Here is a 27748-nt window from a genome sequence, read left to right on the forward strand (position 1 = left end):
GCTGACACATAATCTAGAGGCACAGATTCAAAAGAAGGTAAAATTCCTTCGGATATCAATTTGCCAGGTTCACCAAGGGTATAAGGAAACACTTGCTTGTCAGGTTAAAGTGATGTAGGTTACCTGATAATTTGGGATCTTGTTCCAGCTCCTTTCCCTCTATGAAGCCTTCAGTGGTTTGTGAATGTCAGTCACATTTCCTGCTCTCAGAGAATATCAGCGGTGGTGTCCTAGAATCCTGTTAAAGGTGTCTGTGGGGGGCACGAATGATAGGGAAATTATTCTTAAGTTAATGGGAGTCAAAATATAAAACAAGAACTGGCACAATGGTGTGACAAGTAAAGGCAGGACAGAAGAATTAATTGTTTCAGGAAGAGATTCCTGACAGATTATTTTTAATTGAATGTTGACAGCTCCACTAATTCATCAAAGCAGTTATATCTCGAAAAACATTTGAGACCGGGTTCAGGAATCTAACATTGGTATCTTGCCTCTTGAGTCCATGCTCCACTTGATACATTTCTGCAAATTGTCCTCCAGCTATTTTGTCCATTAACACTACCTTGTAGAGGTAATAGTTACCCAGTTACCTATCGCTAATAGTTCTTGCAAAACGTGCACTGAGGAGTTTCAGAACTTCAGAACTGCGATACGAAGAAGGTTTTGATGTCTTACCTCTGGAGAAGTCCCAGGTAGGATTTTTGATTGAGAGCTCAGCACATCACTTGTCTGGTAATAGTATTAACCTTGCATTTGATGAAGGGCTACAATGTTGAAAAGAACTTTGTAGAAAATTGCTTTCGGGTGTAACAACACAGCATTTGTAGGCGAGTAGTAATTACAGTCAATTTGCACGCAACAAAACCTTATAAACCGTCATGAACAGTACCAACAAGAACTTACGCTTATATAGCACCTCTCCTGCAGGGTAGCTTCGCAGAGAGCTTGGTAGTGGCGGAACACAATGCCGTGCCAGAGGGAGAGGGGAGGTGACCATCAGCATGGTCGAAGAGGAAGGTCTTCAAGTGTGATCTGAAGATGGGGAAGCAGGTGGCAAGGCGGAGGGATTGAGGGAGAGTGTTCCAGAGTTTCGGTGGGGGTGGGGGGGGGGGGTGGTGAGTGGCTTAAAGCACAGCCACCAATGATGGAACGGAGAACAAGAGGGACAAACTTGCAAAGTGAGCAATTAGTGTTATCCAGAGGAGTGTTGGCCAGGAGTGTTGATAAAGACAGAGCAGGCAAGAGTTGGCAGATGGAAAGGAGTGGGCTGTGTTAGAGAAGGTTTGTGAGAGGTCCAAAAAAAATCCCAACAGCACCAATGGACAACTAGATGGAAGAATATTCTTATTAAAGTAGAAGTGTAAAGCTCTCAACATACGAGCTCCACAATTCTTTGCATGATATCTCACTTCCCAGTCCAGGCGACATATATTCAGACAAACCTACACAGTTCAGGTAGCCCTACCCCTAATGCAGAGGCATAATCTCTTGCCTTGCTTTTCAGCTCTCTTTATATGCATCAGGCGTTCTGAAAGTTTTAATCTCCTCTCTATCAGAAACTGAAACAAGTCTTTTGGCCATTGGTTGTGAAATCCTGATGGCATGCAGTATTTATAATGTAAATATTGTAACTGGCAGGATTGTTTCTAAGGGATTAATTAGTGGAGGGATCTGAGTGATTGCAAATAAAAGGGGAAATATCTCCCAAAGTGTGCAGCTCTCCGCACCACAGTGGTTGAGTCCATGCAAGAAATATACACACTTGCAGGAAAGTAAGTTTGGATATGGAAATGGCTTGCCCTGAACCCAGGCTGTATCCAGGAGTCAGGGAGTTGAAGATGTCCAGGAACAGCACAACACTGCCATTACCATTTGATGTATCGGACTGCAAAAGAATTGATTGGGAGCATTTGGTGAAAGATTGGGAAGGATCTCTTCATTTTAAGACACTGAGTTTCCAAAGAAGGTACAGTGCATCTTATTGTGGTACTCTGGCAGAGTATGGAGTGGCTTGGTTATTGTGGAAGTGGAAGAGATTAGATGCACTCCAAAGGATAAAACTGAAATATACAATAATCCTCAGATTCAATATAGCGCCTTATCCTATCAATACGTCTCAAAGCGCTTCACAGAGTTTTCTGTAAAGTGTAGTGATTATGTATTTTATAGGCAAATGTAGCAGCCAATTTGCACACAGCAATATCCCACAACCAGCCAGGACATAGACAAACTGGTAAAATGGGCAGATACATGGCAGATGAAGTTTAATATGGATAAATGCGTAGTGATGCATTTTGGGAGGAAGAGTGAGGACAGGCAACATAAGATACATGGTACAATCTTAAAGGGAGTGAAGGGACAAAGAGACCTGGGGTTCATATAAGTACATTTTTGAAGGTGGCAGGACAGGTAGATAAAGCTGTTGAAAAAAGCATACGGGATACTAGGCTTTATAAATAGGGGCATAGAATACAAAAGACGGGAAGTTATGATGAACCGTTATAAAACACTGGTTAGGCCTCAGCTAGAGACTGGGTTCAGTTCTGGGCACCACACTTTAGGAAGGATGTCAAGGCATTGGAGAGGGTGCAAAGGAGATTTACCAGGATGGTACCAGGAATGAGGGACTTCAGTTATCAGGAGAGGCGAGAGAAGCCAGGATTATTCTCCTTGGAGCAGAGAAGGTTAAGAGGAGACTTAATAGAAGTTTTCAAAATGATGAGGGGATTCGATAGGGAGAACAAGGAGAAACTATTTCCACTGGTGGATGGGTTGGTAACCCAAGGACACTGATTTAAAACAGTTGTTAAAAAAAGCAGAGGGGAGGTGAGGAGAAATTTTTTCGCAAGGTGAGTTGTTCAGATCTGGAATGCATTGCCTGAAAGGGTGGTGGAAGCCGATTTGATAACTTTTAAGAGAGAAGTAGATAATTATTTGGGGAGGACAAGTTTGCAGGGCTATGAGGAGAGAGCAGGGGAGTGGGATTGATTTGGAAGCTCTTTTCAAAAAGCCCAGACAGGCACGATGGGCCGAATGGCCTCCTTCTCATAGAATCATAGAATATAGCAGAGAAGGAGGTTCATCATAACTTCCTGATTTTTGTATTCTATGCCCCTATTTATAAAGCCTAGTACACTGTATGCTTTTTTAACAGCTTTATCTAGCTGTCCTGCCACCTTTAAAAAATTACTTATATGAACTGCCAGGCCTCTCTGTTCCTTCATCCCCTTTAAGATTGTACCATCTAACTTATATTACCTTTTTTTCCTTTCCTATCCCTCCTGAATATATTGTACCCAGGAATATTCAGCTCCCATTCCAGCCCTTGTTTGAACCAGATCTCCGTTATTACCATTACATCATAACGCTCTTGAGCCTGCAGCTCAACAATCTTACTCCATGCATTTACGCACATGCACTCCCAGCCGACTTAGTCTATTCTGCATTTCTCGCCCGTCTAACCCCTCCTTTTTCTGGATTACTCTTTGTTAGATTGCTATTCATCTCTCCCAGCCCTCTATGCAACGTGCTTGTCCTTTCTAATGCTATATCCTGATTCCCTTTCCCCTCAAAATTTGTTTAACCCCTTCCCCACAGCACTAGTTAACCTCCTTGTGAGGACATTGGTCCCACCCTGTATAGGTCCCACCTGCCCCAGAACTGGTCCCAATGATCCAGGTGCCTGAAGCCCTCCTTTCTGCATTATTTCTCCAGCCGCGTAGTCATGTGTTTGATCCTGCTGTTTTGATACTTACTTGCACGAGGCACTGGGAGTAATCCAGAGATCATCACCTTTGTGGTCCTACTCTTTAGCTTTTTCCCTAGCTTCTGATACTTTCCATGTAGGATATCAGCCCTTTTATTTCCCTATGTCATGGATTGCAACATGGATCACGACTTCTGGTTGTTCTCCTTCCCCCTGTAGAACGTTTTGCACCCATTGTGTGATGACCTCAGCTGTTTGGGCCTAGACCATAAGGTTAGAGTCACACCCTGGCATTTCATCCCACAACCTTATGACTCAGAGGCAAGAGTGCTACCAGCTGAGCAAGGCTAATGCAAATATAATAGATTAACAATTCAGTAGATATTTGTCATCACTTATAAGGCAATAATCTAATTGTGACCATTCAAATTTATCAAACCATTTGAGCAATGCTCAAGCTATTTATAACTAAGGGTATTAGGCACAATATTTTCTGTAGTCATCGCTTGCAAGATCATTTTGCCTAAAAATTTAAGATTGCGCAGAAACGTGGGCAAATATTTGGCAATTCAGCCTTGATCTAGTAGCCTGAACACTGAACTTAAATCATTCCATGATTCTACACAATCTTATATTTGGAAACTAAATGGCTTTAACAAGCCATGGCCTAGGTGAATTTTTAGGTCTTTGAAATCCAGACACATAGGAGTGCACAGAAATCTTTAGAAGAAGTGATCAGATAGTTATTGAAGAGACAAAATCCTGGTTGATTTATTTCCTGCTCCAAAAGCTAATAATATCTCAAAATGACATCCCAGCTGAGATGAGGGGACATAGCCCAGACCATGAATAGATCTTGTGTCTCCCGGTCCCAGTTCTACACCGGACGTTGAAAGCTTCATCTCCTGATCGCTAGCCATTCCCACTTCGTTGAAATACTCCCAGCAACTTCTCAGTATTCACAGGACACATAGCGCCAGAAGCAGAATAACTTACCACTGCTTCTATTTATAACCCTATTCGAAGATCCAGAATAAACAAGCCATTCACCCAAGAATATTTACAGTGTATTGAAAAATGCACTGCCAAACTACTGTTGACAATTGGTGGCTACTGCACAGCTTCTAAAGGGAGGGGAACAGGCTTCATTTGAGACAGGAGAACTGTCAGAGCTGAATAATAAAAGCACATGATATAATGCCTATAACATCTCAAAGTACTTTGTGGGGAAATTGCTGATAAATGTAGTGGCTCTATTTGTAGGCTAACATAAAAGCAAATTTGAGTGCACCGATGTCCCACAAACAGTCATGAAGTCAGCACCGATTTATTTGGAATATTCTTGGCCAGGACACTGGTGGAAACTGCTTTCTCTTTACAAGTAGTGTCATGGGATCTTTAATGTTTATCTGAACAGGCAGAAAGGACCTTGGTTTAATATCATATCCAAAGGACAGCATCTCCAACAATTCAGCCTCTCTCCCCAGCGCTACACTGCAGTTTCAGTCTAGGGTGTGAACTCAAACTCCTGATGTAGAGATTATTTTTACAAAGGGAGTTGTCAGGATGTGGAATGCCCCACCTGGAACTATGGTTGAGATAGATTCCATATTAGCTTTTAAGAGCAAATTAGATAAATACCTGAACAGGGAGAAATATAAAATAATAATCATTCATGTCAGGAGGATGTCAAAGTGCTGCATAGGATATACTACAAATTATATCACAGGATATATCACAGAGTTTCACAGGATATTGTGTGACTGTGGTTTGTAAGTGAACATGTCTGGCAATTTGCGCACAGCAACAACAACAAAATTACATTTATAGAGGGCCTTTCACGTCGGGAGGACAAGTAAACAAGGGAAAAGTGTGGTTTCCACTTAATCCCAATACCTTACCTTTTCTTTATAATAATAATGATAATAATCCTTGCATTTGATATAGCGCTTTTCGTGTCTTCCAGACGTCTCAAAGCGTTTCACAGAATATACTGTAAAGTGAATTGATTGTATATTTGTGGGTGAAATACAGCAGCCAATTGTATGCAGCAGTGTCCCACAAATAGTCGTGGATTGAGTGATCAAATTATTATTGTTTTTTTAAGAATTATTATCCCCAGAAAGCCGATCCGCCAACGACTAACAACCTGGTTCCTGTTTACTGCTAGGTAGAAGCGAGAAACTTGGGTTTGATTCTTGGCAGGACGAAATCTTGGGCAAGTTTCCTTACTCCACATGCCTGATAATAATCCCTCAAGAAAAAAAGTAAATAAATAATAATTTGGTCACTGAATCCACGACTGTTTGTGGGATACTGCTATGCGCAATTCGCCCACAAATATACAGTCAATTCATTTTACAGTATGTATAATTATATACAATTACTTTTATATATATTCTCTTTTCCAATACTGTAATGGGGTTACAGCGTCCACCTGAATAGGCAGACATGACTTAGATTTAACATCTCCGACAATGCAACACCTCCCCAGCATTGCATTGGGGCCTCAAACCTACAACCTTCTGAATCAGAGGCGAGAGTGCTACGAACTGAGCCAGACATAAATAAATACATAAATACTGTAGTCTCAGTAGGAATTTCGCTCCCCAGGTCTTTCTATCCTCCTACAATCTACACAATTTTAAACCCCAAGCTTGGGGATACCCAAAACTCTTTCCAAATCGGTGATGTCTTACCCTTTATTAACTTTGGGCTTTGACATATCTTTCTAAAATCTAAAGAAAAACGGTGGCAGCAATCATACACTGCTGCCCCGCCCTCTATACATTAGTTCACAAAACAAGTCACAATAGTCAGATATTACTCTGTTTCCTTTCAGCTCAGAGCGATGACTGTCGAATTCTGTCACTTTTTGGTGCTGAATTATTGATGCCGAGACAGCCATACAATATTGACGAGATTTAGCCATCCCTACGGGGCCTGAAATTTTAATCTGGTACCTGCAGAGTGCAGCACACAAAAATCAATCAGACAGGTTAATGTTCTTTAGCCTACAATATCCGTCAACTAATAAACCAGAATTCCTTGTGCAACTTCTCCAATTCCCTGACATTCCAGAGATAAAGCTACTTCCCAATGTCAAACAAAAGCCATGGAGAAACTCAATGTCCTATGCTTGATACTTCGAACCTACATTCCACAAAGATGGCAAAAACAGGCGGTCACTGAGTGTTCCTGTTTCTAAGCTCCATTTGTAACCCCTTTCACCGCTTAACCCCCATCTCCTCCTCCCCGGCAAAATGCTAATAACACTGCAACGTTGAGTTATACCATGTCCTACGACGGTTCACTGCAGTGGGAAGTGCTACGGTGGCCTGTCTAGTTTTGCTGCCGTGTCTTACAATTTAGGGTCTAAGTTGTCAGGAGAGGCTCACGCATCGGGAGCTGGTGAACAAAGTGCATTCCAGCACCAACAAATGCCAAGAAGATATGGTAGTTTTCTGCCTGACATTCAGTCACACTAGTGGCTGTTTCCCAGAGGGAGCTATAGTGTTTCAGTCATGCAGCAAGTGTGCCATCCTGGCTCTCAATCCTCAGTGTCAGACAGTTGTGGGCTTAACAGGCTGTAATTGGGATGGAGGGGAAACACTCCTCTTGTGTTGGAGTTTTGTATTGGAGCACAAAGTGCTACCTTCGAAGGTTATCAGTGGAAGTAAAGTGCAGAACATCTGTCGTAAAGCAGGATCACTAGACAGCGGTATTGTAAAATATCAAAGCAGGTAAACACAGATATCAGGAGAATAATGCAGAACATCAGACACAGGACAGGATGCCCTCTCAAGCTGAATGGTAACTGTTCTGGAAGCACAAATACAAGATAACACCAAGTTATCTCTGACAACATTGAATTTGGGCTGGATATAGCACCTCTCGCCAGAGAATAGCTTGACTTTATATCTGAATGCTGTGTAATCACTGAACATCTGAAAGCAATGCGTTTTACTCAGACAAGGACAATTCTGCAATAAAGGATTGTACAGAGGCAGAGGCCTGAAATTCCACCTAGTCTTAGCCCACGGAAACAATTTAACATTCCGCACAAAATTGTGGAAGATTCTGAAAATCCAGCATGAATTTGGAAGCAAGTCACTCACAGATCTTGAAAGATCATAAGGGATCACAAGGTTGGTTTGGATTAAAAAGCCCCTTTGGCCCATCCAATCTCATCCTTCAAGAAAAAGCCACCCTACCATCTCCCCCCCATCACAACAACAAGCTGCTTTTTAAATGAGTCCAGTGTCCTGGTCTCAGTCATAGGGGCTCTAATTTCATCTGAGTTCATATGAAATCTCCAGGGTCGAGTGAACTGGCCCTAATTTAGTCTCAATCAGTCAGCTTCGGAATGGGCAATACATGCTGGCCCTGCAAGCCCCAGCACATCAGATGAAAATGAGTTAGAATAAAAAACCTTGATGCACATTTTCACAATTGGGTCACTGTACTCTAAAGCGGTGCAGTGATGTAGTTAGGTGACCCGCTTTCCCCGCTGACAGTAAAAGTGGGAGCATCGATGGGAGCCTGAGGCTATTGGGCTTTGACACGTTCTGCTCAGTGACACCGGTTTCCGGCTTTCATTCCGCGCTGAATCGTGTTCTGAGCAAGGTTAAAAAGTTCACTTGGTTTAGCAGGCAACGTGGGCTACTACAAGCCTTTTACACTGGCAGTGCACTATTATATCTGAATGCTGTGTAATCATTATAATACTATAATCGTATAGTGGTATTTGCTTTTGAGACAGCGCCTCATCACATTAATGAGATTCTCAAAGAGTGCCACAGGATTTTACTGTGAAGTGCAGGGCCTGTGTATTTTGTTAACAAACGTGGCAGCCAATTTGCGCACAGCGACATCCCACAAAACAGCCATGAATTGAATGACCAATGTTATTTACATTGATTGCTATATATTGAGTCTGAAAGTTTTGTTTTAAGTTTGTCACTGGAGCACGGACACAATATACAGACAGGAAGGAGATATTAAAACCCATTTGACTCTTGGTCGATCCCGGGAGTTACAGTCCACATGAAAGGAAACACGACTGATTTTCTGCTCTTGAAACCTGCATTCTTCACAAACCCCAGGAAACAAAGTGAGAAGGCGCGATCATATGCCATTAGCGGTTTGTAGGGCGGCTGCTGGAATATTAATCCGGGGCGTGCTTCACAAATCAGTACAGCGATAAGATCGCAATGGTGTGAGATGTCAAAATTAGCAAAACAGCTAGATTCACAGCGCGACTGCAGACATCTCTGATCGCTCAAAGTGGCGACCTTTTCCACTGCATCTTTACAATGGATCAGTTGGTGCGAAATAGCCTCCAAAGTGTCCAAGCTCAGAGATTTCATACCTGCCTTTCCCCTCCCGCCCCCGCCCTTCACCTGACCCTGAGTCAATCATAACATTTTCGAAAAGGCAAAACCTTGGGCAAGTTTCCTTACTCCTCACGCCTGATAATAATCCCTCAAGAAAAAAAAATGATAAAATTGGTCACTTCAATCCACGACTGTTTGTGGGACACTGCTGTACGCAATTGGCTGCCGCATTTCGCCCACAAATACACAATCAATTCACTTTACAGTATACTCAGTGAAGCGCTTTGAGACGTCTAGAAGATGTGAAAAAGCTCTATATCAAATGCAAGGATTATTATTATTATCCAACACACAAACACGATGTTCAATCACTGTAAACATTTGTACATTTCCATTGATTTCATGTAACAAACACATTTATATGCTCTGAGCTGCCAGGTCCCATTCTCTCAAGTTCAATCATGTGGCTGGGAAACAGCAGAGAGAAAAGCTATATTCATGGATAAAATGATGTGATTTTGTCCAGATGGTTGGACATTACTTGCGCAATGTCAAATTACAGGATTAATCTGATTTGTTAATGTTAGATTTCAGTATCACTGTTTAACCAGCACATTCCCTGAACTCAGTAAACCTGTGTGCAGCAGTGAGTTCCGCAATTAGCAATTAGCACAGTACCCTGAGTAGGAGCAGAAGGGTAAGATAAGACTGAGTGGCTCATGTGAGGGAAAACTCTCATCATTGGCCGAATGACCCTGTTCCTGTGTTGTAACAGTCTCGGATTCCAACAGTAACATTCTGTGCTGGGACAGAAGACTGCTGGCCCTCACTTTGAGGGGGGGACAAAGCAAAGATGCTGCTCTGACAATACAACATTCCCCCAGCATTACACTGGAGCAATAGCCCAAACCATGAGCTCAAAGATGACCATTACATTTAACAGAAATGCATTTCATGTAAAAAGCAGAAGCTATCACTTATCAGTGGATTCGGGGTAGTGGGGGAAGAGGGGGGAGGGGTAGGAGGGGGGCAGAGGGGTCAACTATCAAACTGGTGGTAATTTTTGTCTGTGTTTGACTCCATTTTTGCTCCATGTGATAATTATCATGTCTTACCTTTGATCAATGTGATAATTATCATCATCATTCCCTCCTTCCCCACTACCCCTACACACACACTGAATTCTGTCCACATATTGGGACATTTTCCAATAATACAATAATTTCTGACCACGACATTGTGATATCTATCTAACCTGGTAAGGACACAATTAATAAAGGTTTATTCCATCCGAGCTTTACCTCTGAATTCACACGAACACGAGCTGGTCTTTCTAATCTCCTTTAATCAAACCCTCCACTGAACTGAATCCATACACCGATACCACAGTTCTTTTCAGAAGTGATCGCAAAGATTCTACCAGAGAGGCATTTGGTATGCGAATGAGCATAGGAAAATTAACTAAGCACTGGCGAGAAAGGGGATAGGAACAAACCTGGAAAGGAAAGATTGAATTTCTGGTGAAATGTGCAGTGACATTTGAAAAAAAAACTTTCTCAAAAGCTAAATTAGTCTCTGTCTCTCTTTCTCTCTCTCAGACACACACACACACACACACACAGGCACGATTCATGGGACAAGAAACCCAAGCAACAAAGTTTGCAACGCGCCAAGGAACTGAGTGCCCATTTGGTAAAATGAAACTCAAAAGCAATATCTGGTTACGAAGGATTTTTGAAGCATCACATCTCCCATGATTCTGTCTCACACAAAGAATGAGATTGCACCTCAGTATATTGAAGGATCATTTTTTTAGATGAGCGGCTGGCAACTGGCAGCGTTCCAGGTCGGAATAAAAGAGAACAGAAGAACCCAAGAATTTTCGAGTCAAAAGAAGTCCAAGGTCCATCTAGTTTGCCTTCCACCATCCTGGCAATCTCATGACATGTCGTGTCCCAAACTATATATTGTAAGAAAGACCTTGCATTTTTATAGCATTTTCCACATAAACAGCCCTTTACTGTCAGTTGTGCCAAGCGTAATCAGTGTTTTCTCAGGCTATCTGAGTGATTTTTTGCTGGTTAAACTTCAGCAGTTATCCCCAATGCAAACTCTGCCCCCCACATTCCGCAACCACCGCCCCCCCACCCCCCTAAAGCCTTGATTCTTTCCAACCTGTGCCAAATGCTCACTGGAAATTGGGTAAGCAGGGTGCGAAGGGAGAGAGAGCGTGCATTCTGTTCCAGACACAGGGTAATTTCCATGTGTAGGAGGCATACTTATGTGGAACGCCCAGTCTGGTATGAACACTCTTAAAAGCATGCTGCTGAGTTTCAGCGCTTATCAAACATCTGGCTGAGCAAAAATAATAATTTTCACAATTGCAATTTTGCACCCACCAAGATCCTGACAAACAGCCATGAGGTGAAGTGAGGTAAATGACCATTGATCTAAGGAATTGTTGGCCTGGAGAATGATAGACCTTTTTGAATACCGTTGTGGGATCTTTTTATTTCACCTGTGAACAGGCAGGTAAGGCCTCGGTTTAAGGTCTTGTGCGAAGAGCAGTTCCTCTAACAGCGCTGCACTGGAGTTTCTTTTGGTGTCCTGGCCAACAAACCCCCAAATAAAATTGAGCACTAACTCCATGGCTGTTTGTGGGACATTGCTGTGTGCACAACAGGCTGCTGCATTTCACCCAGAGAATACATAGTCACTCCACTTTATAGTATATCCTGTGAAGCGCTTTGAGATGTCTCAAAAATGATGTGATAAGGCACTATAGCAAATACAAGGATTATTATTATTATCTTATCAATATTCACTTAGGGAGGAGTGTGGAAGGAAGGAGCCAGGATTCTCTCCTGATTATTATTCTCTAACTCCAGTTGAATAACGCATGTGTGGACAAAAGCTGCATCATTAATAATAATTTTTATTTTCAAGCCCTTCGCCTGGAGCGAACACTCAGATGGCTCTGGATGGTTTACCACAAACTCTGTCGGGCTTATGCAAGCCCCTGCAAATTATCCCTGGAGAACACGCTATGAAGACAAATATTGCCTCACATAAGCAACAGGATTAACTAGGGTGGGCAAAATATAATTTACCAGCAACATGTACACCTTGGCAACAGAGTTCTCCGGGTCAATAGGTGTGGAATTGAAGTCAGTCATCTGCTGTGGGCTAATACATGGTGAGAAATGGATTGAGACAGTTCACGCTCATTTCAGTGGCACAATTAGCAACCATCACAGATAAGAAAGCATCACTCCAAATACCTGGAGCCTGGAGGAAGAGGGGAAAAGACCGAAAACACAGTCAAATAAATACGTTTTGAAACATATCTTGAAAGCATGGAGGGAGGGAGCAAGCCAGAAGGACCTGTGAATGGAGTTCCTGAATACATTTTTAATTAAAACTGTCAGCATGAAAAGTGTTCCAATGACCATAAATTGCAGTTGTACAACACCGTTCACGTAGTTAAATGTCTGAAAGAGGTTTACAAAGATGCAGTAGGAGTTTGAGCAGGGTGGGAGATACTGTGGGGTAAATATTATAATCCTCGCATTTGATACAGCTCCTATCATGTCAGGAGGACGCCTCAAAGTGCTTCAGAGGAGAGTGTAGTGTAGTGACTGTGTATTTGTCGGTGAATGCAGCAGGTAATTTGTGTACAGCAAAGTCCCAATAATAATAAAAGTCCTTGCATTTGATATAGCATCTTATCACGTGGAAGGACATCTCAAAGTGCTTCACAAGAATTACTGTGAAATGGAGTGACTGTGTATTTGTAGACAAACATGGCAGCACAATTGCACACAGCAACATCCCACAAACAGCCATGAACAAATGACCGATTTTATTTGAGGAATCTGGCAGATGGGACCTTAGTTTAACATCTCATCCAAAGGATGGCACCTCTGACAATGCAACACACCCCAGCACGGCATTGGAGTGTCATCTTAGATTATGTGAGTTCAAGTCGATGCAGAATTTGAACCCACAACCTTCTGACTCAGAAGCAAGAGTGCTCCCCGAGTCAAACTTTTATCTGGTAGATTGTTAGCTGGGACACTGGGAGAAACTCTCTTCCCTTTTCGGTGTCTTCATACGGTACACAGATACCTTTAACTTCCATATACTATACTAGTTATGAGGAACAGGCTCTAATTTGACTCTTGTAGCAGAGGACCTAAGATTCTATCACTGGAGTTACAAGCATGACAGTGAGAAATACTAAAAATAGCAATAACATTTATTGTATTTGCTACAGTATTAAAATATCCCAAAGAGGTTTACAATAAATACCATGTATTTTTAGACAAAAAGGTAACCAATTTGTGCGCAGAAAAGTCCCACATAGAGCCAGGAGGTGAATGAACAATTTTATCTGTAGGGTTGTCGGCCAAGACACTGAGAGGATCTCCTTTGCCTCTTTGAATAGTATCATGGGATCTTCAACGTCCACCCGAACAGACAGACGGGACCTGGGTTCAACATCCGATGCAAAGCATGGCACCTCCAACAATGCAACACTCACTGTGCCGATGTGCAATGCAACTGCTGCACAATCAGATCAGGAAGGAGAGTGATTTATACATTGCCCTTAACACCGAGTTGCTGACAGTAAGTGAAGCTCGAGTTTCTACTGACTGTTCCTTTAGCACTTAAGCGCGGCTCTCACGGTTCCTGATACCATCTGAGGTTGATTGAGTTTCAGAGCTTTAAGCCAGTGGCAGCTCCCATCCTAAACTGATACTATCCATTAAGAATTCAAGTTGCAACTTGCTGAAGGCCAGCAATGGCTGCCAAAGCGGAGTGGATGGTACACACACATACAACACCCTTTCCAAACACGATCTATAGCAATGACTGTATCTTGTTCCTAAACTACTATTCAAAACGCGTCTCTCCCAACAGTAAGATTTTGCTGGTGATTTTTTAATTAGGAAGGAGATGTATGGCAACATCTTGTTTTGTAAAGAGCTTTGAGACCTTTACTTTCCGTGAAAGTTGTCGCATAAACTCGGAGTTATTAATATAGTACTTTGTCACAGATAAGCAGTAAGTGAACATAAGGGTTTGTGTGAAGCTACAACAGTCACTAGATTATAGCTGACGTTTTCAGTGCGTTTGTATCTTTAATACTTCTGTACTTACATTGTACTTTAAAAGGCATCATTCTGCTGCTACAGTACAGGTAAACAATGATGCACTCAACCGGTTCATTTTGTAATCAGTAAATTTGTTCCACTGTTAAGCAAATTAGTCCTCGCTCCAGGAAGAATGCTCCTGCTGTTGCATTATTAAACACTCACTGTTCACATTATTTCAGCCATAGATTAGACTTCACTCTCCACCATCTTTCACCCACAAATATACAGTCAATTCACTTTACAGTCTATTCTGTGAAGTGCTTTGAGACATTGAGAAGACGTGAAAAGCGCTATATCAAATGCAAGGATTATTATTTTTATTATCTTCCCATCTGCTCATCCCTTTGTGCCTTTTGTCCTTGATGAATCCCCACTTGTGGAAAAATAGAGGTCAGTGTCTATGTTCCACTTGTCTTCAGGAGGGGAAGGGAATGCAATGGTTGTTCTTGGCCCCCCCCCATAGGCTGTCACCAGTGAAATGGGAACAGAAATGCTTCATGAGCCAATCTGTAGGGGAACGATCCTAATTTATATGTCATTCCGAACACGTAGGTCATCACTTGGGATTTTCACACATTAATCCTGTGGGAGGAGGGAGGAGGGAGGCAGGGGCAACATGAAATGACTGTGTTTAACATCTGAATTGTAGATAACAGTGACCCTTAAAGTTGTGGGATTAATCTACATGGAAGAATTTGCGTCTCAGTCTGAAATGCCACTTCAGTGCAGTAGTAGTAATAATATTGAAAATTCTTGCATTTGATGTAGCGCCTTATCACACCATTGAGCTGTCTCAAAGCGTTTCACAGAATACAAGAATAATAATCCCTTCATTTTGATTTAGCGCTTCATCACAGTAGCACTTGCCCGCATTCACACTTTCCTTCTTAAAATTGTATTGGGGAAGGACTGAACAATGCATTTTACAGACCCTATAAAAAGCTAGCACAGACCTGTGGACAAGTATCATTCTTTAACACGCGGGGCTGAGAGATTTTTCTCATCTTTCTAGCTTTGGTGCAGCATTGCCATTCAATGCCTCAGAGGGAACAGGTTTGCAATGAATCATAAACGGAAATAGGGATAAAAATAGCACAAGCACCATTACGCTGCATTGCTGCTCTATTTTATATTCTTTTACCAGACTCTCCTCTACAGCACTGACCCACTTTTCCCTGATTCCGTATTTCCGTGTTTCTAGACGGAATCGGATAGCGCCCTCTGTGAGGAGGGCACACCTTCCCTCCCCTTGTTTTAGAATGTTTAATGCGCTCTCCCCATTCAGTCACAAACACACATATGCTCACACTCACACACGTACCCATACATATACACTTACACACGTGCACGCTCACAAATCACATACAAATGCTCCCAACAGAGGCACAGTCACAAGATTTAGTAGGCGGAGGTTTAGTAGTCGCAGAGGTAGGGAGGAACAAGACCATGGATGGATTTAAAGGTGGGGACAAGGATCTTAAACTCGACCCTCTGGAGCTGGGCGAGGATGGGGGTGATCAGCTCACAGAACTTGGTGTAGGAGAGGACACGAGCAGCAGAGGTCTGAATAATCTACAGCTTGTCGAGGGAAGAGTTGGGAAGACCAGTGAGCAGGGAGTTAGGGTAGTGGGAGCCTGGACGTGATGAATACATGGACGAGGTTCTCACGTCACATCACACACATACGCTTGCCTTGGCTTACTGAGCAGACATTACAACCTCTGGTCACTCGGTTCTCATGATTATCCTGACTTCTAGCAGCACTGGGATGGTCTGGCCAGGGCAGATGGAAAAAAGCTTGTGTTCAAAGCTCATCAAAGCAGATGCTTAACTCCAAAATCCAACAGAATCATGTGGAAATGGTACGTTTACTGCAACATTTAGTCACACACTTTAGGCAGATTCATCTTGATCAGGACGAATATACTTGACTGAAAGCTCTTGTTAGCAAAAGGTATGGGTTTCCGTTTATGTCAGGCACCTGGCTGACCAAACAAAAGTGTGAGCAATGCTTCACTGCTCCATTTCTGACCCCGAACTTCAAACCTGCTAAGAACCATAATAGACGTAGATGGTAGCAGGCTTATTAGGTCACAGCCATAGAACAACAGGGCATACGTTTAAAATTAGGACACCTCACTCAAATGAAAGTAGAGATTAGAAGAAATGCAAGGTATGTGGAACAGATTCCCAGCAAAAAGCAATTGATGCTACGATTAATTCCTTTTTAAAAATACAACATTTTATGTGTTGGTCAGTCGGTATTTGGCACGCACAGAACGCCATCAAGCCATCACCGTGCTTAATAGTGCCCAAAGCAAACTATTGATAGTTCCCACCGAAGTACAGAATGAAATGCTCAGTCTCTCTCCGGAAGCCAGACCCAGTTTACCAGGCTCTGTAATTAAACCATACCATGCAACAAATGACAGTAGCGCCGAGAAATTAATAGAATATTAATCTCTGCAGTTAATTATTTCAGTGTTAATCAGAAGTAAAAGTTTAAACTTACATGATTTTAATTTATAATTTAAAACGATTGGGTACTTTAGATTTCGCAAGTGGCCAAAGGCATGCGTGAGGAATGGTTCATTAATGATAGATTTACGGTGCATAGAAACCCCCCCAAAGCCATCTTGTATGATAGTAAAATGTTCTTTGCGTTAATGTATTACTAAAATTGGCAAGAGATACTAACCCCATCCCATTCACCACCACTGTCTAGGCTGGCACAGGAAGCATAGACACTTTGAAAGCATTAATACAGAGATTAATTGATTTCAGAAGATCAGGTTGAATTCCCTGTGAGATAATTTTAATAACAATATTAATAATACTTGTATTTTATAATCCTTGCCATCGTTTAAACATCTCGAAGCACTTTAAAGTAACAATTTTATTTCAATCATTTCAGACCGTAACAGCTCACTTTTCCCCAGCCCTCTTCTGTGACCATTACCACATCATCTGGGTCCAAGATAGAACCTCTTCGCTCTCTGATCTGCCTGTTTTGTTGCAATCCGCACCCTTGTTTTGCATCATTAACAACGCTTTAATCCATCAGCCCCTCTCCTCTGCCCCATTTTCTCCTTTGTCTTCCTTGCCCTGCTTACCCTCCTCTGTTAATCCTTAAAAGCCTCTCCCTCCCAACCTGCTCAGGTCATGGTCCCAAAACGTTGACTCACTTTCCTTTCTCCGTAGATGCTGCCTAACCCGCTGAGCGTTCCTATCGATTTCTATTTTTGTTTCAGTATTTTACGTTTTGTTTAGAGTAACAATTGCTGTGTACTTTGTAAGTACAAAAACTGTGTACTTTGCAAGCAGCCGATTTGCACACAGCAATGTCCCATGAACTACCAGGAGATTAATTTTATCTGGGGGATAACCTTCTCTTTTCAGATTGCCTTGACATTCACCAGAACAGCCAGACCGGAACCCGGTTTTAATATCTCAGAGGATGGCACCTTCAACAATGTAGTGCTCCCCCAGCACTGCACTGATGTGTCAGCCTAGGCGCCTGATAGAGAGCCGAATCAAGTTGAATTGCCTCAGTGTTTATACGGATATCGATCTTCAGTTTATAAAAGGCAGCTTACCTCGCCACAACTTTAACTTGGTTAGAGATGGTTTTGACCAATTGAAGGTTACAGTCAGTCTAACGTCATTCATAGGAAAACTTCTAGACACTATAATCTGGGACAAAATTTTCACTTTGAAAATTATGTATTAATAAAGGACAGCCAATATAGATTTGTTAAAGGCAAATCATGTCTAACGAGTTTTTTGACAAAGTAACAGAAAGGATGGATGAAGGTGGGCAGTTGAATTAGTTTATATGGGATTTCAAAAGGCGTTTGATAAAGTGCCACATAGGAGACTTGTAAGCAAATAGAAGCTCACGGTATTAAAGGGACAGTGGCAGCATGGATACAGAACGGGCTGGGAGACAGAAAGCAGAGAGTGAACAGTTGTTTTTCTGACTGGAGGGAAGTGTGCAGTGGTGTCGCCCAGGGGTCAGTATTGGGACCACTGCTGTCTTTAATCTATATAAATGACCTGGACTTGAGTATAGGGAGTACAATTTCCAAGTTTGCAGATGATACTAATCTAGGAAACGTAGTAAGTGGTGAGGAGGATAGTAGCAGACTGCGAGGACATAGACTGGTAAAATGGGCAGTCACGTGGCAGATTAATTTTAATGTGGAGCAATGCGAAATGATCCATTTTGGGAGGAAGAATGAGGAGAGGCAATATAAGCTGATGGTAGAATCTTAAAGGGGGCGAAGGAGACCTGGGGTTCATGTAAATAAATATTTGAAGGTGACAGGACAGGTAGATAAAGCTTTTAAAAAAGCATATGGGATATTAGACTTTATAAATAAGGGCATAGAATACAAAAGTCAGGAAGTTATGATGAACCTTTATTAAATAATTCTATCATTCTATGATTCAAAGTGCTTCATAGGATAAACTGTAAAATGCAGTGACTGTTGTAGGCAACTGTGCATATTGATTTGGCTTTGTAAATTATATTTAAGTCCGTGTCACGCGGATGAAAATAAAAGCAATGTGTGATGAAGAATACATTTTCTACTGGGGGGAGGGCAAGGAGAGAGGGTAAAATATGCAAATGTGAAATAACATGCATCCTGTAATGTGATTAGTAGAAAATTAGCACAGTTGTTCGGAACAAATTTGGAGAGACTTTTTGAATAAATGAAGCAATAACCTAGGTTTAATTGTACAAGGGAATTAAGCATAGCTCAAGCAATTAACAACAAGACCACACAGCAAGGCTTCTAACACTCCCGAATCCTTCCTACAGTGCATTTCCCAGCTTCTCAGTTGCATCTTGAATAGACAATAAAGCACATTGGGGTGAAATTTGCTAAATTAATTAATTAACAGCTAAGATACTGAAGAATGGATCAAACAGGTTGTTCTATCGGAGAACCAACACTGACATAATGGGTCAACTGACCTCCTTCTGTGCTATAAATTTCAATGGTTCTGACAACCTAATGATGATTAACCCATTCACTGGGCCCCAAGTGATCTGGAAGCAGGAATAACCCCCTTATGCCTTTTCAACAGTTGCCTCCTCAAGTAAGCTAATGTGATTGCCTGTGACTTTACAAACAGCAGAAAACTGGCCTCCAATTGGGTCCAAACTGGGAACCAGGCAAAGAGTATTAAGTCTTTGAGAAAAGGAGATTAGAATAAAAATTATTTGTATTTGATATCGCACATTTCACATCAGAAGGACTTCGTAAAGCGCTTTGCAGGATTTTCCTGTGACGTGTATTTTGTAGGCGAATGAGATAATAATAAGGATCCTTGAATTTGATACAGCACCTTATCATGTTTTCAAGATGTCTCAAAGCCCTTCACAGAATATATTGTAAAGTTAATTGACTGTATATTTTGTGGGCGAAACACGGCAGCCAATTGCGCACAGATGATAGAGATTAGTGATTAATAGCGATTATAATTTTAGGGAGGTTTATTTGGCTTTTCTTTGTAAATTCCTCCAACATTCTCCCTGGTGCTTCTCAAGCATGTAATTGGTTACTCGGTTGGAAATATAGCTACAAGGATAGATGTCTGTGAGCACACCGTCTCTAAACAAGCTCTGTAACCCTTCTCTTTGTGTGCTGATCCACTCCCACCGTTGATTTCTGCATTTAGTGCATCTCTGTATAGGAAAAGAATCACGCACCAAATCCAAGGCATTTAAAAGAACCAATTAATGACCTCATTACTTGTGGTACAAGTGGATGACTAAGCACTGGTCGCCAACAGTAGAGCAATCTCAATTCAACTGAGCAGTGCTGAGTAAATGTCAGCCCACATCCTCCTCTCTTGTTTATCTAATGGTAAGAACCGTTGCATTTGATATAAACGCTTTATCACATTGTCGAAACATCTCGGAGCTGTTCCCAGGATTTTAAGTGTTGCGACTGTGTATGTGTAGGCGAACACAGCAGTCTATTTGCACATTGTGATATCCCACAAACAGCCATGAAATGAAAAGCCAATTTTATCTTCAAGATTGTTGGCCAGGATACAGGGGAAAAAAATTTCCTGCTTTCAAGCAGTGCCATGGCATCTTTAAATTCCAACTGAACAGGCAGTCTCGTCCAAAGGACAGCATCTCAGGCAATGCTACATTCCCACAGCACTACACTGGAGTGTTAGCTTAGACTATGCAAGTTCAAACTCCCAACTAGTGACTTAGCTGAGTATAAGGATGCCAAATAAGCAGAGGTGCTGAATGACTACATTCCATCCCTTTATTGTTTGTCCATCTCTTACCTGGAGCGAAAGGGATGGTATTTTGGATTAATAACTTGGAGCTTTGGAGATGTTGTTGTTGAGGGCAAGGAGCTATAGTCTATAATCCCCCTCCTCATCTGATGGGCTGATCAGTGAGAATCTTGCCCTTAAGGCCATTTCTCATGAGCAGTCTAGACTGGGGAGCCTCAGACAATTTCCGAAGAAATGCATCACAGCGGCTCCCTCTAACACTGAACATAAGGCACTTAACACTTGCAATTCCCTGGAGAAGAGAACCGGATGGCATTTGAACCCACAATCAGGCCTGAATGTTGACAACATTTCCATTCAAGTCAGGTACACCCAGAAGCTGGCGATTGAGCTGAAATTGATCGATTGCACTGATCTGAAATTTACCAGTCACTGCATTAGAAAAGAAGTCCAGCTCTTGGTTAAAATCTTTTGCTCTCTGTTGTAAGGCAGAATGAAATCAACCCAAATGTACAAAAAACTGATATCTGTGCCTGCACATTGTTTCACAGAATTGTAATCTGCACTCAACTTTTTCATGAAATCATCTAAAAAAAATTGCTCCGGGATATCGAATGGGCAGACAGTGCGAATGCTTCTTTGACCATATTTGGGTGAGTTTCATTACCAAGAACTAATGACCATTCAATTGAGTCTTATATGTGTTGATCAATTTCACTTACGGTGTATTCAATTTCAGTTATGCAGTGATCAATTTCAGATGAAGATGATCAATTCTAGTCTCACACCCATTGTTCTCACAATGTCCTATTTTCTCAGCGTTCTTCACAAATAGGATGGTTTGTAAATGGATTCCAGAACTTACAGACTATAAGGGCTGTGAAATTCAAGAGAAATAAATCTGATGTAACACTAAGTGTCATTATAAAACAAATGCTCTTGTTAATTGTGACGCATTCTCATCAGTGCTTCTATTGTGTTAACAATGTCATCTCACAGGAGGATAAGTCTGCATTTGAATAGAAAATGAAGAGAGGGAATCAATTACCATGTGCACACAACCTGGACACCAACACACGGTGTTACTCAATAGAACTGCAAGGCTGTGTGGAATATCAAACCTACATTTGTCTTTCCCTCCACATATTAATTTTTATCCTTGAATTTAATATAGTGCCTTTAATATCAGGAGGACATTTGAAAGCACTTCACAGGACACAATGTAAAGTAAAGGTAATATAATATAATATAATATAATATAATATAATATAATATAATATAATATAATATAATATCATATCATATCATATCATATCATATCATATCATATATGGAAATGAAGCAGCCAATTTGTGCATAGCACTGTCCTACAAACAGCCATGAAATTAATTCTTTATTTGAGGGATTGTTGGCCAAGACAACGGGAGAAATTCCCATCTCTTTTTGAATAGTGACATGGGGTCTTTAACAAACACCTGAGCCTCATGATAGGGCCTCATCTTAATATTTCATCTGAAGGATGACACCTCCAACAATGTCAGCCTCCAAGACGATATGAGTTCAAAGTCCCGACTTGGGGCTTGAACTCACAACCTTCTGAGAGTGCTATCAGCCGAGCCTGGCTGACACCACATTGAGTCTAATCCTATTCTCCTTCTCACTTTCATACATTATTCCTTTTTTCTAAGCTTGTATCTAATTTGAACCTTTCTAAACAAATTTGAATTTGCAAATTTGCAGAGAATTACGCATTCCCCCACTGGCCGTGTAAAGACATCTTTCCAATCTTCCCTCTTTGGTTTGTGCTATCAACGCAAGTTATTGTTGTTGTTGTTGTTGCCCAAATCTCAAACAAAAACTCTCTTTCCTTCACATCCCTTAATGCCATCAATGATGCATGAGTGACTTAAAAGAAAATAATTTGCTTTTTGTGAAAAAAAGGGGAAAGAAAGAAAGCCTTTTGGCTGTGACCTTTGTTTAATATCATGCTACAGATCCGCTATAAATAATGTATCCTGTGTTTGCCTCCCAGTCCTCTCTCTCTCTCCCCAGACAGGACGTTAGAAAAGGGTTATCATCTGCTAAGTGATTGTTCTCTCACTCCTGGCCTTCAACTTCTCTCTCTTGCATGTTTTTTCCTCGGCTGTATTGTACACAACATTTTAAATGGGATTGAAAGAGGCAGCACAGAATAATACTTTCAGATGCAACACGACAGTAGAACAAGGGGACACAGCTTTAGAGTTGCAAAGGGCAATCTCAGGACTGACTCTGACCGGGAAGTATTTCTTTACCCTGAGGGTAATTAAGGAACATGTTGGTTGAGGCCAGATGCTGGGTCTCTTGTAAACAGCAGCTTGATGCTGTGATGAGGAGACGGTGGGTATTCTGGAAGGATGAGATCGAATGGGCCGAAGTAAATTCTTGGCTTCTAAAGTTTGAAGGATGCATAGACCCTTTAAGTAAGTGGCCGAGCTTATAACGATAAAATCTGTTTACTTAGTACCTTCCATTTGCAGCTAACATGTCAAAGTGATTTATAAAACAAAATTAACTAGAAATGAAGCGAATGTTGTTTTACAGCCAAACCCAGCAGCTAATCTATTCAGCAGTTAATTAATGGTCAATGACAATGGTTCCCAGTGCCTGTTTGCACTGTCAGAACTGGTTGGGGTAAGATACTGAGTTCACCCACAATCTACCTACTGTACGTGCAACCGCTCTATCCCTCCCGGCTCACTGCATAGAATTGGGCTCTACTGTTTGCAATCGAAGCAGGAATGCTCAGACGTGAGCCAGACAACTGTCGGTTCTAGTTCCATCTCTTCCTTCGAGCACATTGAGACACTGACACTATTTCATGCCTCGCTTTAATCTGTTATTTCTAAAGTTTATGAAGAATGGGGGAGACTGCTGAGCCTGTCACTGGAGGTGCAAGAAGTTGAACAAAGCCTCCTTGTCACTGTATTGAGTGATTTGGCTGTCGGCTTTGCTATCAGTGGTTTCGGAAATATCACTGCACCTGAGCTGATCAAACCGATGTTTAGAGGAGAACAGGAGCAGTGCAGATGAAGGTTTTTCAATGCACTTGATTTCATCCTTCCAGAGAACCCACCCCACAAAACCTCCCATTGCAGCGTTGAGCTGTTTCTTAAATGAATCTAGTGTTCTGGGCTCAACCTGCTGTTGACTCTCGTCTATGTAAATAAATGATTCCTGGTGTCTGTTCTGACATTGCTTGAGACAACCCTGAACCTGTGTTGGTGGCTTGACTATCTGAAAGTATTGTTGTGGGTTTACTTTCTCTGTCCCATTTAACATTGCATATACCTCTGCCTGTTCAGACAGGGCTGATTCACGCCCAGTCTGGTACCTATAAGGCGGCTGTGTGGTGAGGGCATAAGACAATTCTAGACACCAACAAGAAAATCAACAATGAGATCTGCTCAATCGCCGACAATAACATGAAGGCAGCAGCAGCCTGTGAACGGCACAACATGCACTCTGAGACATCACACAGACGATATTGCATTCTGTGTGAGGGTGTTGGAGATGGATGCAAGGTTTCGATTTCACAAGCTCTGTAACTCATTTACCAGTTGGCAAGGGGGCGCGATTGACACTATGTACAGAGCTAAAATGGCTTGATTCTACTGTACTACCAGTTGAAACATTGGTTCACATTGCATTTGCTGAAAAAAACAGTTTGATGTTGCTGTTTATTTAACAGGGTAATTGTTGCCATCTGCTGCCTCTCATATAGCCTTGACGGCGTTTACATATTGCTTCTAGAGTGAGGTTTTACGCCAACAGGCACTGGGTTTGTTTCCTTCTTGACAAGTCGATGCAGGATGTTTGCTTTCTAAAGCTGTCATGAACCACTTGTATTATGGCTCAAAATCTGGCTATGAACATGTAACCTGTTCGTTGACAAGTCAATGGGCCAGAGCAGATCAAACTGGTAATCAACTCATTGTGCATAGGTCTAGCACTGAGCTCAATAAAACTTGTATCTTAGAGTAGACTTCTTCGAATCAGGTCTCCTGAAAGAGAAATGATAAAACCCATGCAATTTGCACTGCGATCCCTGCATAATAAGATGATATATAAAGGGAGAGTGTTATTGTTGCGAAATAGCATTAGAGAATGATTTGAGGGGGGAGTGGGGAAGGAAATGTAACACTGGTGATAATTACCACATCCCTTACCGCATTCCCTTTTCCCCCCACCCCCACCAAGATAGTTCACTAATGCTAATTTGCGGCAGCAAACTGCCTTTAATAATGCCCTCCAATCCCAGGAGGATGAGAGTAATCGTAAATTATACAATACGATATTGCATGTTCAGCCTATTGAAAGCATTAGTCAGGTATTGATCAAAGAAGCCGTCACACTGTGTATCTGCCACCTCACCTGTTTATGTGGAGAAAGCTGATTTGTGACTGACTATCTCCTTCCTCACCAAGGGATAACTTTTCCACGAATCCGAGAGGCTTTTTACCCTGTGGCTGAGTCAAAATCCCAGAACACACCAACTGAACACCATAACAAAGCTGTCACAAGGGCTGGAGAGGTTTAAAGAGCAGGTCCCACCACTATCTTCTCAGGAATAGCAGGGAACTAATAAGAGCTACTTTTGCTAGCGCTGCCTATGTCCTGAGATGAAGTAAAAAACAATTGGATGGAATTTTTGTCCTCATCAAGCTGAGCATGGTAATGCTTTTGCCCTCATCTCAGTTAACCAGAGGCAACAGGTTAGGATCAAACCTCATGTTGCGGCTTGGAATCACATAGTCTAAGCTGACACTGCAATGCAGTGCTGGGGATGTGCTGCATTGCCAGAGGTGTTGTCCTTTGGATGAAACTTTAAAACTGTCACAAACTGTTAAAGACCCCATGGCACTATTTGAAAAGAGTTTCTCCAGGTGTCCAAGCAAACAAAGTAAAATTGGTCACTCACTCCATGGCTGTTGTGGGACACTGCTGTGTGCAAATTGGCTGCCGTGTATCGCACATAAAATACAGTCAATCTAATTTACAGTCTATCCTCTGAAGCGCTTTGAGGAATCTCAGGGACATCGTAAGGTGCTATACCAAATGCAAGGATAATTATTATAATATTATAATTATTATTATTATAGTGAAATCTCTCTCCCCTGCCCTAACTAATGCCTCCCAGCTCCACTGCGAATTATAATAATATATCAATAATCTTTGCATTTGACATACTCCTCAACCTCCCTGGGCTCTCCCTCAGACTCACCAAATAGTGTGCAATCTAAGAGTCTGGTTCGACCCACAGCTGTCCTTCCTCCCCCACATCTGGTCCCTGACCAGGACCACCTTCTTCCACCTCCACCACATTACCCGCCTCTGACTGTACCTTACCCCAAATGCAGCCGAAACTCTCATGCGTGTGTTTGTCACCTCCCACTTGGATTACCCCATCTCACTCCTCGCCGGTCTCCCAAACTCCACCATTCACAAGGTCCAGCTCATTCAAAACTCGGCCACCCGCATACTGACTCCGACCAAATTCTATACCCACATCTCACCAGTTCTGGCCCAGGCTCCACTGACTCCCCATCGCTGAACGGATCGACTTCACGATCCTCACACTCGTGTTCAAATCCATTCACTCCCTGGCACCTTCCTACCTCTTCAACCTCCTCACTCCCCAATCCACCACCTGGCACCTCCGCTCAATTGACACCAGCCTCCTGCTTATCCCTCGCTCCTTCCGCCCAACCGTCGGAGTTCACGCTTTCAGCCGCTACTCCCTGATACTCTAGAACACTCTCCCTCAGTCCCTCCACCTTGCCCCCTCTTTCCCTTTTTCAAGTCCTGCCTGAAAACCTTCCTCTTCGACCGTGCTTACAGCCACCTCCCTCCTCCCTGGCTCGGAGTCAGTCTCCGCTACCGTTAAGCGCTCTGTGATGCTACCCTGAGAGGAGGGCGCTATATAAGTGCAAGTTGTTGTTGTATAACAGTGAAACATCTGAACATACTTCACATGGGAATTGCTTTCAAGTTTCGTGACTGTATTTTGTAGGGAAACGCAGCAGATGATTTGTATGCAGCAAAGTACCACAATCAGTCATGAATTAAATGACCAATTTATCTGTGGGATTGTTGGAATCATTAATGTCCACCTGAATAGGCAGACGGGACCTCGGTTTAACGTCTCATCAGAAGGACAGCACCTCTCACAATGCAGCACTTTCCCCCCCAACCCAGAGGTGAGAACGATACCAACTGATACCAACAGTCTATTATTAGTACATTTCCATTTCACACAACAAAGTCATCCCTGGATTCCTCAAGATTGTCAATTTAGCAACCAATTATGGACGGATGCACCAAACAGTGCTTGGGTGGAGAGTGCCCCAAATCCATTCATTTCCACTTTGACCCTTTACAGCCATTGGACAGAGAGGACTCTCATTCCAACAACATGGCTCATAATCAGGACCGTTCCAAATGAGGTCATAGAAGGTAATTGCACATTATCCGAGGAGCTTTCACTCACTTTATTTTTCAATTCAACTTCCAGGACCTATCACCTCTGATACATTCCAGGAGAGATCTGTTCGAGAGCCCTGCAGTAGGTTCACTAATGAAACTCCAATCCAGCGCCTCTCAAACCTTCACAGTCGTAGAGTCTCAATCATCTCCCAGCTGGCCCCATTCCTGACCATTGACTTTATTTCTCCGACCTCTTGCGGATTTTTAATTTGTCGCTGATGCAGCCCAGTCTGGTGTCAGGATGTAAGGCCAATGTAATTTAATAAAGGACAGTCAGACCAAGAGCTTCCATCATTATAATCTTATTATGTTAAAGCAACAACATCAATAACAACTTGCACTCATATAGCGCCTTCCACACGGAGCAGCGCTTCAGAGCACTTAACCGTGTGAAGCCTGATTCCTAGCCGAGGGGAGTGGGGAGGTGGCCATAAGCACGGTCGAAGAGGAAGGTTTTCAGGCGGGACTTGAAAGAGGGGAGAGAGGGGGCAAGGCGGAGGGATTGAGGGAAAGTGTTCCAGAGTTTTGGGGTGTAGTCGCTTAAAGCACAACCTCCGATGGTGGGGCGGAGGGTGCGAGGGACGAGCAGGAGACCGGTGCCAGTCGAGAGGAGGCACCGGGTGATGGACTGGGGAGTGAGGAGGTTGGAGAGGTAGGGAGGTGCTAGGGAGTGAATAGATTTGAACACGAGTGTGAGGACTTTATCTATTTTGCGCCTCGTAAACTCCCACAAACAGCCGAGAAGCAATGACAAC

General features: G+C 42.4%; 2 long non-coding RNA genes across 2 annotated transcripts in view; both read left to right on the forward strand.

Annotated features, from left to right (window-relative positions):
* LOC103178689 overlaps positions 1–12478 on the forward strand; it is a 192854-nt gene extending 180376 nt beyond the window's left edge. The window contains exon 4 of the long non-coding RNA XR_006085539.1: positions 11989–12478. This is a non-coding gene — a long non-coding RNA (uncharacterized LOC103178689). The remainder of the gene's footprint in view (positions 1–11988) is intronic.
* Positions 12479–13533: 1055 nt separating this feature from the next.
* LOC103178690 lies at positions 13534–27275 on the forward strand. Its single transcript, XR_487894.2, has 3 exons — positions 13534–13671; positions 21020–21121; positions 27022–27275. It is a non-coding gene; the product is annotated as an uncharacterized LOC103178690 (long non-coding RNA).
* The last annotated feature ends 473 nt before the right edge of the window (positions 27276–27748 follow it).

This window comes from Callorhinchus milii, unplaced genomic scaffold, assembly GCF_018977255.1.
Source record: "Callorhinchus milii isolate IMCB2004 unplaced genomic scaffold, IMCB_Cmil_1.0 Scaffold16, whole genome shotgun sequence".
Taxonomy (NCBI): domain Eukaryota; kingdom Metazoa; phylum Chordata; class Chondrichthyes; order Chimaeriformes; family Callorhinchidae; genus Callorhinchus; species Callorhinchus milii.